The following is a 16,215-nucleotide window of genomic DNA, read 5'->3' as shown; positions in this document are numbered from 1 at the left end:
GTCGAGGGAGGAGGAGGGGAGGGAGGAGAGAGAGAGAGAGAGAGAGAGAGAGAAGACTCGAGCGCCGCATCTAACGCTTGCAACGCCGCAGTACTCCTCCCAGTGTAAACGTTAAGAAAAGAAATATGCTGATTAAATTAATGCTACAACGAAAATAAGAGAAAATAAAATTAAATGAAACAAACAGAAACTTATGCTTATTGTAATATCGTTTAATATAATATTGCATGAATTAATCTTTAAATCTAACAATCTTTCGCTTGGTTGATGGACCAGGATATATCTTTTGGTTCATATTGCACTGGAATATTAGTTGAAGACGGAGACGCAATGGACGGAATAGTTTCTGAGTCTTGAATTGTTAAATAAGCGGACTTAAGTCTATTGACAGTGGCGTTGATACATCTGTCATCGACTTCTATAGCAAAGAAGTCCGAAATACGCTCTAATACTTTATGCGGTCCGATGTACAGTTGGTCCAGGGGACGCCTGTTATCTTCTACATTGAGGAAGACGTGAGAACAGTTATACAAATCTTTATGGAAAAATAACTTAGATCTATGATAAGAGATTGGTCTAGGCTGTAACTTTTGCATAATTACGCGGAAATCTTCGACGAAAATTCGTGGGTCGCTCAGCATCTCTTCAAAGGAGAAAAATTCGCCCGACTTTGAGCGTAGTGTCGTAAATTAATTCCGTTAGAAGTGCCAAGATCCTCTTTGAAACAAGTTCTTAGCCCGAGTAATATTACTGGTAGTGTATCAGTCCATTGAGTTTCACCGTGGCACATTAATGCAATTTTTAAGCGATGCTTAGAACGATGCCATCGTTTCGATGTCATTAGATTCTGGATGATATGCAATATCCGACAACGTTTAGGACCGACGAGTTTGGTTAATGCTCGAACAGTTGTGCTTTGAATTGCGAGCCCTGATCAGTTGTGAAGCTCCAAATCTAACTATCCAGTGAGCTCTGATCAGTTGTGAAGTTCCAAATCTAACCACCCAGTGAAAAACATCTTCACTGTATCTGCAGTACAATCATGTAATAGAATAGTTTCTGACCAACGAAAATCGGTCAATCATTGTTAATAAATATCTATCCTTTGGATGGAGATAGGAAACCGATGAAATCGGCATGTACGAAACGGGAAATCTGATACTGGTATTTTGGTAAGCGAGATATGGTTATGCCGATGAATTTTAGATTACATGCCAGGTGCAGGCCCACTCTTTAATGTCTTTAGTCGTGGAGGGTTACAAATTTTTGTGCAATTTGTCGATGAGTTGATCTGTTGCTTGAGACATTTGATGCACCAAATCGAAAACTCTTCGTAATGATCCAAGAATGTATGGTCTGATCTCTTCTTCTGAAGTGTCACAGTAAATGCTGGATGCTGTTTCCGATAAGGTAAACTTTTTGAACTTTAAAGATGTTGATGATTGCTTCAGTTGCAATTCGTCGTCCGAGGCTTGAACTTCTGTAATCTCTTGCATATCAAGACTAGCATCACGATAGTCAACGCGAGATAATGCACAATGTTTTCAGTGCCTGAAACGTGACGTACATCGGTTGTGCACTCTGAAATGAAGAGTAGGTGACGAGTTTGTCTTGGCGACATTTGATCCGATTTCTTTTTGAATGCTTTTTGAACACGAGGGGTTTATGATCCGTGATAACATGAAAGTTTTGTCTCTCTAGCATCAGAAATGTTTGATAACTACATAGATAGCTAATAATTCTCTATCATATGCGGTATACTTTGTTTGCGTAGGCGTGAGTTTCCTTGAAAAAAAATTAAATGATTGTAAAAATCCGTTGCTATATTGTTGCACTATCGCACCGATTGCTTTGTCTGAGGCGTCTGTTTGCAACGAAAATGTTGCCTTGCTGTTTGGAAATGCAAGCGAGGTAGCTTACGCGAGATGGTTCTTAACTCGTTGAAAGAATTGTTTGAGCTCAGGAATCCATTCTATTTTCGCATTGTTATTGCGTTTACACCCCGAGATTGCATTTAGCAATGGCGCTTGCATGCTTACGAGCTTGCGCTCTTTGAGAAATCGGTTATAGAAATTGAGCATTCCTTAAAAACGTCGAAGTCCTCTAATTGAAATTCAGCAATAGCTTGAATTTTTTCAGATTTTGAAGATTTGATGCATTCAGTGCTAATTGTATATTCCAGGAAGCTGATACTTTTCTGTCTGAAAACACATTTATTCGAACTGATTATTATGCCATGCTATTGAAGTCGGACAGTATTTTTAGCTCGTTATGCTGTGTTTCATTCTGCAAAGTGATTAAAATGTCATTAATATAAGTAAAACAGAAATCAAGTTTTGTAGTTACCCGGTCCGTAAATCTGAAAAGTTTATGCTGCATTACAATGTCTGAATGTCATATAAGGAAATTCAAATGGTGTAATTGCGGTTTTAGGAATATTTAGATTCGCGGACTAGAATCTGTTAATATGCACTAAAATCACCATATCACCTACCATAAAAGAACACGGTTTTGCCATGCAAGAAATGTGTGCTGTCTTGCAAGAATGAAATTGAGTAATGATCTGACAAGGTTATCTCATTGAGTTTGCGATAATCTCCATGCCAATCGTTAGTCTTCTTCTGCACAAGATATAAAGGACTAGTCCAAGGGCTCTTGAAAGGTCTATATAAGCCTTGTTACATCATGTACTCAAACTCTTGTTTAGCTGCTTTGAATAGCCGTTTTGCGCGAGATCTCTCATCTGACGGAGTAATTGCGACAGACGGCGGACATCTAGATCAGCCTCATTTAATAACTTACGCAGTTTTTTTTCAGCGCTATCTGCGAAACTCTTAACCTGTCTTTGAGCGCGGCGTATCTATCCGTCGCGAGCAGATTATCTATATCGCTAATTTCGGTCAAGGAATCGTCGAGGCTCGTAATTGTATTTCGTCTCATCTACAGTTATATCCGCGGTAAGGAATTGAACTTCCATTTGCATGGACCATAGATCTAGTTTCAATTTCCAAAACGAGGTGGATTTGATTCCAATTCGCGCAAGGTACTTCAACTATACGCGACAATGCATCGCTGCCCTGATCGCTCGAGGGAAGATCGCCTGAGGATGCATTTTATTCATTTAAGTATACCTTTACCCTAGGGAGTCAGGATATAAGTAATTATATACTCTGGGTATAAGATGGTAGAGTTTATCTCCTAATTGGCGGGAGTGGCTCTGTACATGATAAACAATTGATCCGGAACCACTCCCATATGCTCGGTAGGTGCATCAAAGGAGGATTTTTAGTTGATAAGCTCCCCTGGAGATTCTGGCTAGAGTTGGGTTTTTTGAGGATCTGATTCGGATTGGTTCCATAGAGCATCCGAATTCAACATACCCAAAAGAATCCTGGGCGTCTTGCTGGATCCGATAACAAATCTTCTAACCTGAGCCGAACCCGGACCGTATCCTCAGTAGAGATTTGTGAAGATTTTCTCTTTCTACGCGAAACAAAAAAAAAGGTTAGGATTAGATTATTATACACTTTATTATACACTTTATTATTATACACTTATTTGCATTATGTGGTCAATCGCAATGTGATCATTTACAATTCGTAGTTGCTCGCAACGTGGTCAATTGCAACGTAGTCAATCGCAACGTAATCATTTGCAACATGTGGTCAATTACAATCGTGGCCATTTGCAATGTGGTCAAATGGCGCCACTCATTGAATATGCACGTAGAAGATTCACCATTAAAGATGTCGAAGGCAGTCTAACTTTACGACAGCTAACTGATGATCTGTTTTAGGAATAAATATGATCAGCGATTCCTTCCAAATTTCTGAGAAGATTCCTTTTTCAAAGATTGAATTGAAGATTTCGAGGAACTCACGTAACCTTGAGGCAGTTCACTAATGATTAGCTGATTCAAGCCAGGATGTTTATGAACTGAGTTGAAAGCTCTTGAGAGCTCGTGTGCCGAAAGGAGGCTACTAAGCTATTCATTTAATATGTCACGAAGTGTGTCTTCAGATTTTATCTCCTCCAATGATTTAGTACGATCGTAAAAGCACAACTGTGGACATATATTGTTTATATAGTCTATTATATAGCCTTTGATGAATATAGCCAATGTTCGAAGACGACAAGACGGAAGAGCATTAACATCTTTTTTTCTGCTATGCTTGCAACTCTTAATGAGGGACCAAATGTGATACAAAGAAGTTTGTTTGTCAAAGCTATCCACCAAGTCTTACCACTCTTTTCTTTTGTATTCTTTTACAGAGCTGTAAGCTCTGATAACCTTATTGAACGCTACTGTAAGCTCACCAATCATATTTTAAAATCGGTCAGAGACTTCATTCAAGAGGAAACCACTCAATAAGAGCTGCTCTTCTATGATTGCCATTAGCTGTTAACGATAGCAATAATCATTGATAAGACGTTTAGAGAATCCCGCTACTGATATCCTATCGAAAATTTTAGATGAAGACCAAATTAGATTTCTTCACATAAGTGAGAAAGTACGTGGTGCTACATTCTGACGTGAATCTGATGCTACATTAAGTTAAAGCTTATCAGCTAACGTTTTCGTGTGAGCGCTCAGGTTGTGCTCATTTGATCAAACAACAGTTTTTATAATCCTTTTATAATCCTTATAGCTTTATAGGCTTTTATAATCCTTAGGAACTTTGACGAGGAAATTAGAGTGGAAATTTAGAAGCGAGATTTCCGATGAAATTTTTTATTTTTTATGCATAAAGTGTTCCTAATTTGAAATATTCATAAAGATTGCGTTATATTATAATTCTTGATGAAATGAGTACAATCGCTAACAATAAATTTGATCCTTCTATCAGTAAAGTTGTTGGACATGTTACAATGCCAAATTATAGGGGAATCGGTTTATACTCATGGTTTAGTGTTTTTTTATGCTTGCCAGTATTGCTCATTGTTGAAAGCAAGTGTTTGCGTATTATCCCGAGAATAAAGTTGATGGTTCTAATTTTACATCTGTTATTTTGGAGATCATGAAAAGAGCAGAAGAGATCAGATTGCATGTGCATGGAATAATATCGGATATGGAATTGGCTAATTGGACAATATAAAAAGCCTTCGACATTAACGCAGCCAGATTTTCAACGATACGCAATTCTTTCTTTCTTGTACACTGTTTGAAAAAAGACTATTCTTCTTCCACAATACTCCACATGCTTTAAAAAATTTAAAGGAAAGTTTTTTTTAACAATGACTCTTTTACAATTCCTCCATTATTTGTTGAGAAATATATCATCGACTAAAGTTTGCGTAGATCATTTTTCAAAATTAATTTCTGAGTAAGAGACCATCTTGTTTAAGCCAACACATAAATTGAAAGAAGAATTGTTGGATAAGAAAAGGCATTTTATGAAAATGTGCATTAACAATGCAATCAATGTAATGAACCATGTCAGCTCCGCAACTTAAACTATTAGCGGATAATCGATGTATCACAGTTGGAAACAACCTCTTAGTTTATTCAAATCATTGTGAAGTGGTTCCAGATTATAACGAATCGAGAAGTTTATTTAACTCTGGGAAATTTGCCCAGAAAAATATGTAGAAGTGATCAAAAATATGTAGAAGATCAATTTTTTATGGGAAATTATAGAGCTTTCCTCCATTAAAAGTCGACGAAACGGGATTGAAAATCATTCCAAACGGGCATGATTATTTCAACAGTATCGACTATTGAAGTTACTACCTATTTATTTCAAGAATTTCGATTTTGTTTTATTGAGTAGCTTCACACAGAATTGTATCGAGAATTGGGAATTCCGCCAAGAATCGTTTTTTGAACAGAACGTATCATGGGCTAGTACTTTATAACTTCGTGAGAAAGTATCCTTTCGAATTTCATCTTATTAATGCTCCATTGAGATTCATCACGCTAGTAAACTGTCTTTCATCGCGGAGTTTATATTCAATTTGAAAATTTCTGACCAGAGGAGCGAAAATATTATTGCACGAGGCGAATTATTTGAATGCCATGTGTGAAAAAATTCTGGAAACCATGTTCCTGGATCATGAATCTATTGAAATTGCTAAGATACTTCTGGAGTAGAGATGAGTTAAAGCTTATTGATTTTCTTCTAAACAAATACGTCTGGAGTAGAGGCGAATCAAAACTCATTGATTTTCTTCTATAAAACTGATTTTCTTCTGGAATAACTTGAGCATTCTTAAAATATACTTTTATAAATATAATACTACTATTGAAAAATCCTAAATTTAATAATTGCTCAAAAATTATAAATTTGAACAATTATTGAGGATATAATCTGTTCGGGATAGTACATTTCGCGAATGTACTCCGAATGTATATTCTTCATCAGCTGCGCACAGGCTTTTCGCGCACATTCGCGCGAGCGTAATCGGTGTGTGACGAGAGTCTAATCGCTTCCTTTTGTGTTCGATCTATGCGATAAATAACATTATATTTTCTCTGAATTTTGCTTGTGAAGTTGTTGTGCGTTCGCAATCGCAGCAAGATTGTCCGTCGTCGCGAGCAAGATTTCCTTCGCGAGATGGACTGTCTATCAATTAGCGAGATTTTCATTCGCGAGCATTACGCAGCACTCGTGTCACAATTCTAGATCTCCGAGCGTTCTACGACATACGCCAACGCTAGTGCCACGTAGCAAGAAATATTCGAGATTCGTGCGATTAATTCTTCCTCCAACAAAAATTGAATCAAATGTAATTCCTTGATAAAATAAATCTTCGTTAATCTAAATTCGTTAGTGAGGATTTAATCATTTCGTCAACATTCTTTGCCTTACTTTGTGTCTCTGTCTATTTGGGCTCCAGTCGAAGTTGACTCAGCGTTTGTTGTGAAGTGCGTATTTTATATGTTGTTAACTTCGAATGTCGCTCATACTATACATAAATGAGTTAGCAGCGATAAATTTTTGACGGTAATTATATTAATTATGTTGTATAAAATGCTGTAAATCCAAAATGTTATATCAAAAACGGTATTATGATTGGACCAAATTGATGCGATTGTGCATAACAAAAATAAAGCGAAAACTATGGCAAAATAGACCAATAGCAGCTGTAAGCATTAATGAATGTACAAATTTAAAAAGAAAATATTAAAAAAAAGATTTTAGATTGATCTTTTATTTGAAAGATGACGTGAATTTCAAAACAATTATTATTAAAAATTATTATTAAAAAATTATCAACGGTTATATCTTTTTATTTACCTATGAATCGAAATGCTCTTTTTGTCTATGATTTCACATGTGCCACAAATATGTACAATAGCCATTTGAAAATTTAATGAAATTATTAAATAATAACAAATAATATAATAATTAAATAATAATACAATAATTAAATAATAATAAATAATAACAATAATTTAACAGTACAATAATTAAATTAGTATAATGTATTGAGCAATCATAAAGAAAAGTATAAATAAAATTCAAAATAAAAATAAAAATAGAATTAAATAAAGTAAAATTGCACGCAATTAATTTTTTATTGATAAGAAATTTATTTATTTATTTATTGTGATAATTATTTAGAATACGAACACCATTACGGAACTTATATTTATTCGACACGTTTTCGCTCAAAATAAAATAATCTGACAGAAAAACGTGATGATATACTTCACGAAGTGAATTATTATATTAAATGTTAGAGTTGGGCTACGTTCGGAAATCTTATCCGAATGCTCCCACGTATCATTTTATCTTTATGTTTAACATTGGATAACAAGATAATACATGAGAACACTTGAGTGACGTTTACATTATGCAGATCTAATATACCAAGTGTACAAGTATGAAATGACGATTTTTTTCCCAAAAAAAAACACGTTAAATTCGGAAGAATAATAAAAAGAGATTTATTCAAAGTATGCTCCATTGCTAGTTACACATTTTTCCCATCTTTCGAGCAATTTGTGGATACCACACCAGTAAAAATCTTCCCCTTTTGCCGCAAACCATTCATCGAGCCATTTTTTCACATCTTCGTACGAACCAAAGCGCTGCTCAGCAAGTGCGTGACCCATCGATGCAAACAAGTGGTAATCGGAAGGAGCCAAGTCTGATGAGTAAGCCGCATGGAATAGAACTTCCCAGCTGAGTGCTTCCAACATGTCCCGAAACTGGTTTTGCCATATGTGATGCAGCATTGTCATGGAGAAAAATAATCTTGTGTTGCCTCTTTTGGTATTCTGGTCGTTTTTTAAGCAACGAACGGTTCAAATCGATCAATTATTGTTAATAGCGTTTGGTATTAACCGTTTCGCTAGGCTTCAATGGCTCATAATAGACCACACCTTTCTGGTCCCACCAAACACAGAGCATCGTCTTCCTACCAAAGCGATTCGGTCTTGCGATCGATGTGGATGGTGCGCCTGGGTCTATGTCCCATGATTTTTGCGCTTGGGATTCTCAAAAAAAAATCCACTTTTCATCCCCAGTAATGATACGATGCAAGAATGACTTTCTTCTGTATCGTTCGAGTAAAATTTCACATGTGTTTTTACTCTTCATCTCTCGTTCAATTCATGTGGCACCCATTTGCCGACTTTCTAAATCTTTCCCATCTCTCGTAGGCGATTGGAAACAGCTTGTGGACTAACGCTCAATTGCTCTGCGAGTTGTTTTTGTGTTTGTGAATCATCTTCATCCAGCAATGCTTGCAATTTCACGTCTTCGTACTTTTTAGGCGGTTTTCCGTGTTCCTTGTCTGCAGCATCGAAATCTTCAATTTTGAAACGCTGAAACCATCGTTCATACGTTTTTTGCGATGGAGTATGTTCACCATAAGTAATCGATATGATTCCGCAGTAGTTTCTTCAAATAAAAATAAAAAATTAATGCTGTCCGCGAATGCTCCTTATTTGATACAAATTTCGTCATATTAAACACAGCAACACAATACTATGCAAACACTTTTCAATCAAATCACTTTGCGCGTTTGATACTTGTTGATGGTACAATAAAATGTATAATGTTAAATCTTTGTACTTCACACTGCATTGGTGCGCCATTTGTTTCTCAAATCGTCATACTTGTATACCTGGTAACTATTCCAATAAAGAAAACTCGTTTTCCTAACTTGGATAATTGCTTCGTAAAGCAGACTGTCACATTTTTCTATTTAATTCTATATTCTCTCATATCGAATGAGTATATTTATTTATATGAATATATTTTATAAGTTTTGCGATAACATCATATTCACATAACATATTCTAAGGCTACATTCCAAAACGTCCTCTCTGAGAAAAATTTTACTCAAAATACTGTATACGTTACATGTTTTATATTAGGTGTACAATTTTGCTTTCGCCGTTTTTTTTCCGAAATTCGAGGCTTATTGTAAAAAACTGGTTATACATTTATGATTCAAAGTATTGTCCATCGCTGGTCACTACTTTCTCCCATCTTTCGGATAACATACGAATCCCGCGTCGAAAAAACTGGTCATCTTTTGAGGCTATCCACGAATCGATCCAATTTTTTACTTCTTCATAAGACCGGAAGTGCTGGTCAGCCAGGCCGTGTGCCATTGATCGAAACAAGTAATAGTCAGAGGGAGCAACGTCTGGAGAATATGCGGCGGGTGGGATAGAACTTCCCATTTCAACGTTTCCAAGTATGTCTTGACCACTTTCGCAACATCGAGCATTGTCATGCTGCAAAATCACTTTTTCGTGTCTCTCGTTGTATTGCGGCCGTTTGTCTTTCAATGCTCGGCTCAAACGCATCAATTGCATTCGATACCGATCGCCTGTGATTGTTTCAGTCGGTTTTAACAGTTCGTAATACACTATGCCGAGCTGGTCCCACCAAATACAGAGCATGACCTTGGACGTCAAAATCACCGTTCTTGAAGCGTTGAAACTCACGACATGTTCTTTCACTAATAGCGGCCTTACCATAAGTATTTGAGACCATTCGATGAGCTTCAGCCACAGATTTCTTCATATTGAAGCAAAAAATTAAAACCTCCCGCAAATGACGAGAATTTGGCTCGTAAACTGACATTTTCAATCGAGAATAACTTTATGATGCAGACACAAATCGACTAATGTTTCTATGAGGTTATGTTGACAGATGCCCAAGTTTATTGTATTGACGTCTATGATCTATTTATTTCGATCATCACTTACCGCTAAAGTCTATAGGAAAACGGCGGAAGCAAAGTTGTACACCTAATAAATGTAAGTTTTATATTATAAATGAAGATTGCCAGCTTCCATTTATTTTAAATCATCACTCGTATTCCTTTCCCTTCAACGCCTGAGAGGTCCAGTCTCGGCTTAAAAGGATTAAATTTCTTGACTCAAAAAGTAGGACCGACGTTCGCATCCATCGAAACAGATGTTATAGTGTCTCTTCGGGATGTTGACCCATATTTCGGGATCGAAAAGCTATGTACGACTTACAAGTGTGTTCATCTTCGCGCGTATACGTATGAGATAGTCAAGTAAAAACTCAGCCTAAAATGTGATGTAGCCAATAAATTTACAGTTCCTAATAGATCTGTTCGCGTTATTTGCACTTTTGGCACTCGACATTTTCGCTTTCTCTCTTTTTAAGGCAAAATATGTATCTATCAATCTCATTTTAAGTGCAAAAATATTTGGGGATTTCATGCAGCGCGAACAGACCTAAATATCAATCATGAAACTTTTTTTCCTAAGATGAAAAGTGAAAAGCAAAAAAATTTCTCCATTAACTTTAATGGTTAAAATTTTCACTTTTCATTTTTCATTCTAGGAATAAAGTGATTGATACCTGATGTACTCATTGGTTACTCACGTCTTATTTTACCGCGCGGCAAATGTTTCCACGTTTAGTGTGCAGGAGTTATTACTGCATTACTTACGTCTTAAGCCAGTTCTACATTAGTTGCAAACTGATCGCAAATTTGTTATGACAGCCAATATGAAGCGTTGATTTCAAAATGCAAGCTTCTGATTGGCTGTCCCAACAAACTTGCGATCAGCTTGCTAATGTAGAACCGACTTTATAGCTCCGGCATACCAGCGCGATATTCGTCGCGCTCGACACGCGATAAACATCACGCTGGTGTGCCGGAGGCATTACTGCCTCAAGTTTTTTGTATGCCATGACTTTAAGGCACTAGATATAATATTCTCATCCGTCATCTTGGAACGGTTCAGCAGAACGTTTATTTTGCAATTTGGAAATTTTCTTCGCGCTGATTGGCTTATTCTTTTAAATCAAGAAGAATAGTCCTATTTCAGTACGGAAAACGGTTGTAAAACTGTTGTGTTCTGCTGAATGCAGCCAACGATTTTAACCTATTAAAAATCGTTGTATCCGATTTCTGATAGATTAAAATCGTTTATTCTTTATTCCTAATTTCTTATTTCTTTAGTGTGCGTAGGGCCTAAAGATTAATATCTCGGTTTAGCGAAAAGTTAGGCGCCAAAGTAAACAGAGAAGTTAAAATTTTTCTTTTTGCCTACAATATTCGTGTGTTATACTATATTCTTATTAAAATCATAAATTTTCGAATAAGGTATGAAGTATTTGTATAATAGTACAGAAGCATGTAACCTAGAGTCCTTTTTAACCTTAAAAATCTTTATATATTTTGTGAATGTTAAGAAGACTCTAGTCCACTCAAATATAATATAATAATATAAAAATATACTTAATTGATGCATTTTCTTATGAAAATGAAGAATCTACAAGAAAAAAGTATTGCTCTGCCCCGCAAACCGAAATATTTTAAGTTAAAGTTGACAACTATGCAGATTAGGAAATCTGTCTAGGTCATGCAACATTGTTTTAAAACAAATTATCGAAGTTCTAACCTATGTGGACAGTGAGATGTGTAAATAGTAACGGCTACGCCTCGAACAAAAAAAATAACATCCGCTTGGAATCTAATCGCCTAGAAGTTACTGAGACAGTGTCCTTGAAATTCTTTATGGATTTCTAACCCATGAAGACAGTGGGATATGAAAACAGTCTTTTTAGAGGCAGTAAAAACTCATTTGGAAATAGGTTTTTAACCCAAGCATTACGTGTGTGTACATCCTACTGGGTTAGAACTCCGATAATTTGTTTTAAAACAGTGTTGCACGACCATAACAGATTTTTTAACCTGCATGGTCGTCAACTGTAACTTAGAGAGTGTGAGATGAAACGCCGAACGATGTAGATGTATAGAATGTTCTAGTTTCTATATTCCTATAGTCTTGAAATTTCTCGGTAGAATAATTGAAATTTTTTTTGTTTATCTTTTTTGGTGATTTGGGTAATAGGAAATACGCTTATTTCTCTAGTAGGTGGGGCTCTCTCGGAGAGAATGCGTGTAGTTTAATTAGCTACTTTTTGGATGTCAGTTAGTTATAGACGATGAAAGGAAGGAGAATAATATTTGGAAAAACAAATTTTAGATAAAATAGCTAAACAAAATATAGGAAGAGAAAAGGAAAAAAAGATAAAATTAGAATAAAGATAAAATCGAGATTAGAAACTTTAGAATTAGTAAGTTATATGTTAATAAATTTAAGTTATGTGTTAAGTTAATAAATTTAATAATAAAAAGGTGCGTCAGGAGGGGGATAGGACATTCTATGGTTGATTGAGGAACATCGGGTTCCTGAAAAATATATGGACAATGTTGATAATACGCAAAGTGTTGGTAGACTTTGGAGTTTGTAATACAATTAAATCAAGGTCACTCGAAAAGAAAATCTAGAAAACAGAGATATGATAGATAGATAATTCAGTTTATTGGCCTATTTTAGATACAATATAGCCATTTTACATTCATTCGCATTTGCGACCGTACAGATAGGTGGTGTAATAGTATTATTAAAGAAATGGTGCTTAACATAATATTTAAAATATTTTAAATGCATTTAAATTATTAGAGTGAGCAAAACGAGAAGAAGGAAGGGAAAATAGATTGGAACGAAATTAATACAGATACGGAAACAATTGTAGCCTCAAACTTAAAGCTTATACAACTCTGAGATATTATATATTTATCTTACATCTAATAAAAAATTCTGTAATTTTAATTCGATATTTTTCATTTTCTTTAAAATTTCTCTAATACGACAAAGGTTTTTATTTTTTTCTTACGGAATTTTTCGATCATAGGGTTTCTTTCATTATTAAATTTAGGACATTCCTATAAAATATGGTTCACATTTTCGATAAATTCGCAGGAGCACAGGTCATTCGTAATCTTAAACCTGAATAAGCTACTTTTCAGAGAGTTATGACCTCTGCGTAATCTGTTAATATAGACAATAGCTTTCCTGTTCAAATTGCTATCGTGAAACTACAGATTATTCAATTGCGAACGATACAACTGAAAAGAGTGTCTTTATTCAGTTTATCTTTATTTAAAACATGCGCTCTGTGAAACAAGAAATCTTCGTTATTTTTTATACATTTGGATTTAAAAATGTTAACAATGTCCAAATGAGGAACCTGTATCTCAAGTAGTGGGCCTTCCGAAGCGGCTCTTTTGGCAATACATCTGCATTTTCATTCCCTAATATTTTTATGAGCAGGGATCCAAATAAACTCTATGTCTTTGTTTTTTTCTTTACAATTAATAACAGATTGATTTATTTCTTGGATCACATGAGATTGATGTTTTGCATGTGTTATTAAGAGCACTGAGAACGTTCTTAGAATAAAAAAAAATACAAATTTATTTAACTCGGACTTAATTATTTGGTTTAAAGCAGTTAATGTGTAATTGCCTCAGCAATGTAAATTGAAGTAACGTCAAATAGTTTATAACTAATTACAGTACTACTAGTTAATATTAATATTTGGACTCCAGTTATCTGCCAACAGACGAATGTGTATTGTTTATTATTCTAGAGCCGTCAATATAAATAGTGCATTCATTTGTTTTGTCCCAAAACAGATGTAAAATTTTAAATTGGGAGCTTCTTTGATTTCAATTCCGTTTGAGATCAATGTTACATGTATTGTAAAGATTTTTAAAATTCATTTGATAACATTTAGGAATTGATGTTTTATAAAAAAGATTCGCATATGGACTTACTATCTCGAATGAACTTATTAACATGGATTTATCGAAGTTGTTCTCGTATATATAATGTTCGGGGCTGATATTCTTCAGATTATTCGTAAGTTGACAGTCTTCTTTCGCTATACATCTCAGGAGGAAACTGTAACTTAAAAATTTGAATCTACTAACAAGCGGTAGAATTTTGGTTTCACTGTATAATATTGATTGGGGTAGAGATCCTGTAACCTATAGTCATCCTCAAACATTTTAATTGGACTTTTTTTAATTTGTAAAGTAGATTTGATTTATAAGAAGAAACGAAAAAACCTCCGTATTCAATTCTGGATCTAATTAGAGTTTTGTATAGTGTAAACATCGAAATCTTGCATTGTTTTACATAATCTATATTCCAATTGAGACGTTTGTCTAGAATAACACCAAGAAACTTCACGTGAGAAGATGGTTGAATAATAGTATTCTCTATTTTTATATGACTGTTATTAATCGCCATTAGTTCTATTAAAAATTACAAATTTACATTTTTCTGGAGCTAATTGTAATTTCCTATTAGCCAAGGCTACAGATAAAATTTTTATTTGTTGTTCCAACTTGAGGTTCAACTCTAGTTGAGGGTTTGTTGCAAACAGCGCTATATCATCAACAAACAGAATTCTAACCAGGCGAAATTAGGTTGTTCATCTTGTTAATATAGATTGAGAATAGATGGGGTTTAAAATACTACTTTGGGGTAATCCTTTGAAAGTAGATCGGATAAGCCCGGATAATTTATGAATTGGATATGTCTAACGTCTATGAGATCAAGTTATAAATAAAAAGAATTAAATTTTTTATAAATTCATTTCTATAAATTCATTTATCGAGGTACCCGAATTCACATTATCATAAGCGCCCTTGATATCTAAAAATGCTGCGGCTAAGTAACTTTTTATAGAATTGAATTTCAGTTTCAGATACAAGTAAAGCAAGGCTAGTGATATAAGATTTATTCATTCTGAATCCGAATTGCAAGTTATTAATTAGTTTATTATACTCAATTCCACCAACAAAGTCTTTCGTTAATCATTTTTTCGAGAAGTTTAAGAAAATAAAACGACATACAAATAGATCTTTATCATTGTTTGCCTTTGGAATGAAAAAACAGAGATAGTTCCTCCTCAGGAAAAACTCCCTTGAAAATAGTGTCATTGTATACATCTAGGAGGGACCTTTTCACAAATTCTGGGAGTTCATTAATGATAAGAAAGTTAATTTTATCGGAGCCAGGAGTTGATTTTTTATTTACATTGTTTAGAGTATTAATAAGTTCTAAACGACTAAAGTTACTAGAACGAATAAATAAAAAAAATGGTCGTTCTGATTTTTAAATGTTAGTGTATTACATATAGTACGGGGGAACAAATCTCATCGATAAAATCCTTCATGGATTCTATAATAGCCTGGTTAGCCATCATAAGAACTGATTTGGAGAATTTATTATTAAAGCATTTGATTTTATTAAAGATAGCTACATCTACTGTTTTTATTGAGTTTCACAAAATAATGAAAAGGCTTTCTTTTTTTTTGTCTTTAAAAAAACTCTTGTCTGTGCTTCTAATTTTTTGTATTCGAGAAAATTCTCTCTAATGAAATTGTATTGAATAGATAACCACTTAGCTTTCGTGATTCTGACAGCTTTCTCGCACGTCTTGTTCCACTAAATAGCAGGAAATTTCCTCTTATTTATTGAGTTTCTGATTACAAATAGAAGATTTTTTTCTGATTGGACAGGAGAATTTTATGATCGTTTATTAATCTAATAACGGAAGCATATCTATTACAAACAACTGAATTAAGAAATTCCAAGGAGTTGAAGTTATTTGATCTATTAGGTACACAACTTTGCTTCCGCCGTTTTTTTCCGAAATTCGAAGCTTATTGTAAAAAACTGGTTATACATTTATGATTCAAAGTATTGTCCATCGCTGGCCACTACTTTCTCCCATCTTTCGGGTACCGTACGAATCCCGCGTCGAAAACACTGGTCATCTTTTGAGGCTATCCACGAATCGATCCAATTTTTTACTTCTTCATAAGACCGGAAGTGCTGGTCAGCCAGGCCGTGTGCCATTGATCGAAACAAGTGATAGTCAGAGGGAGCAACGTCTGGAGAATATG

At 34.8% G+C, this 16,215-nt stretch overlaps 1 pseudogene; it reads right to left on the bottom strand.

Moving 5' to 3' along the window:
- Window positions 1–1,256: 1,256 nt before the first annotated feature.
- Window positions 1,257–1,704, bottom strand: LOC105623622 (annotated as a pseudogene).
- Between the last annotated feature and the right edge of the window lie 14,511 nt (window positions 1,705–16,215).

Source organism: Atta cephalotes, assembly GCF_000143395.1.
Source record: "Atta cephalotes unplaced genomic scaffold scaffold00002, whole genome shotgun sequence".
NCBI classification, from domain to species: domain Eukaryota; kingdom Metazoa; phylum Arthropoda; class Insecta; order Hymenoptera; family Formicidae; genus Atta; species Atta cephalotes.
Note: the sequence above shows the minus strand (reverse complement) of the source record. Positions and strands in the feature narration are given on the sequence as shown.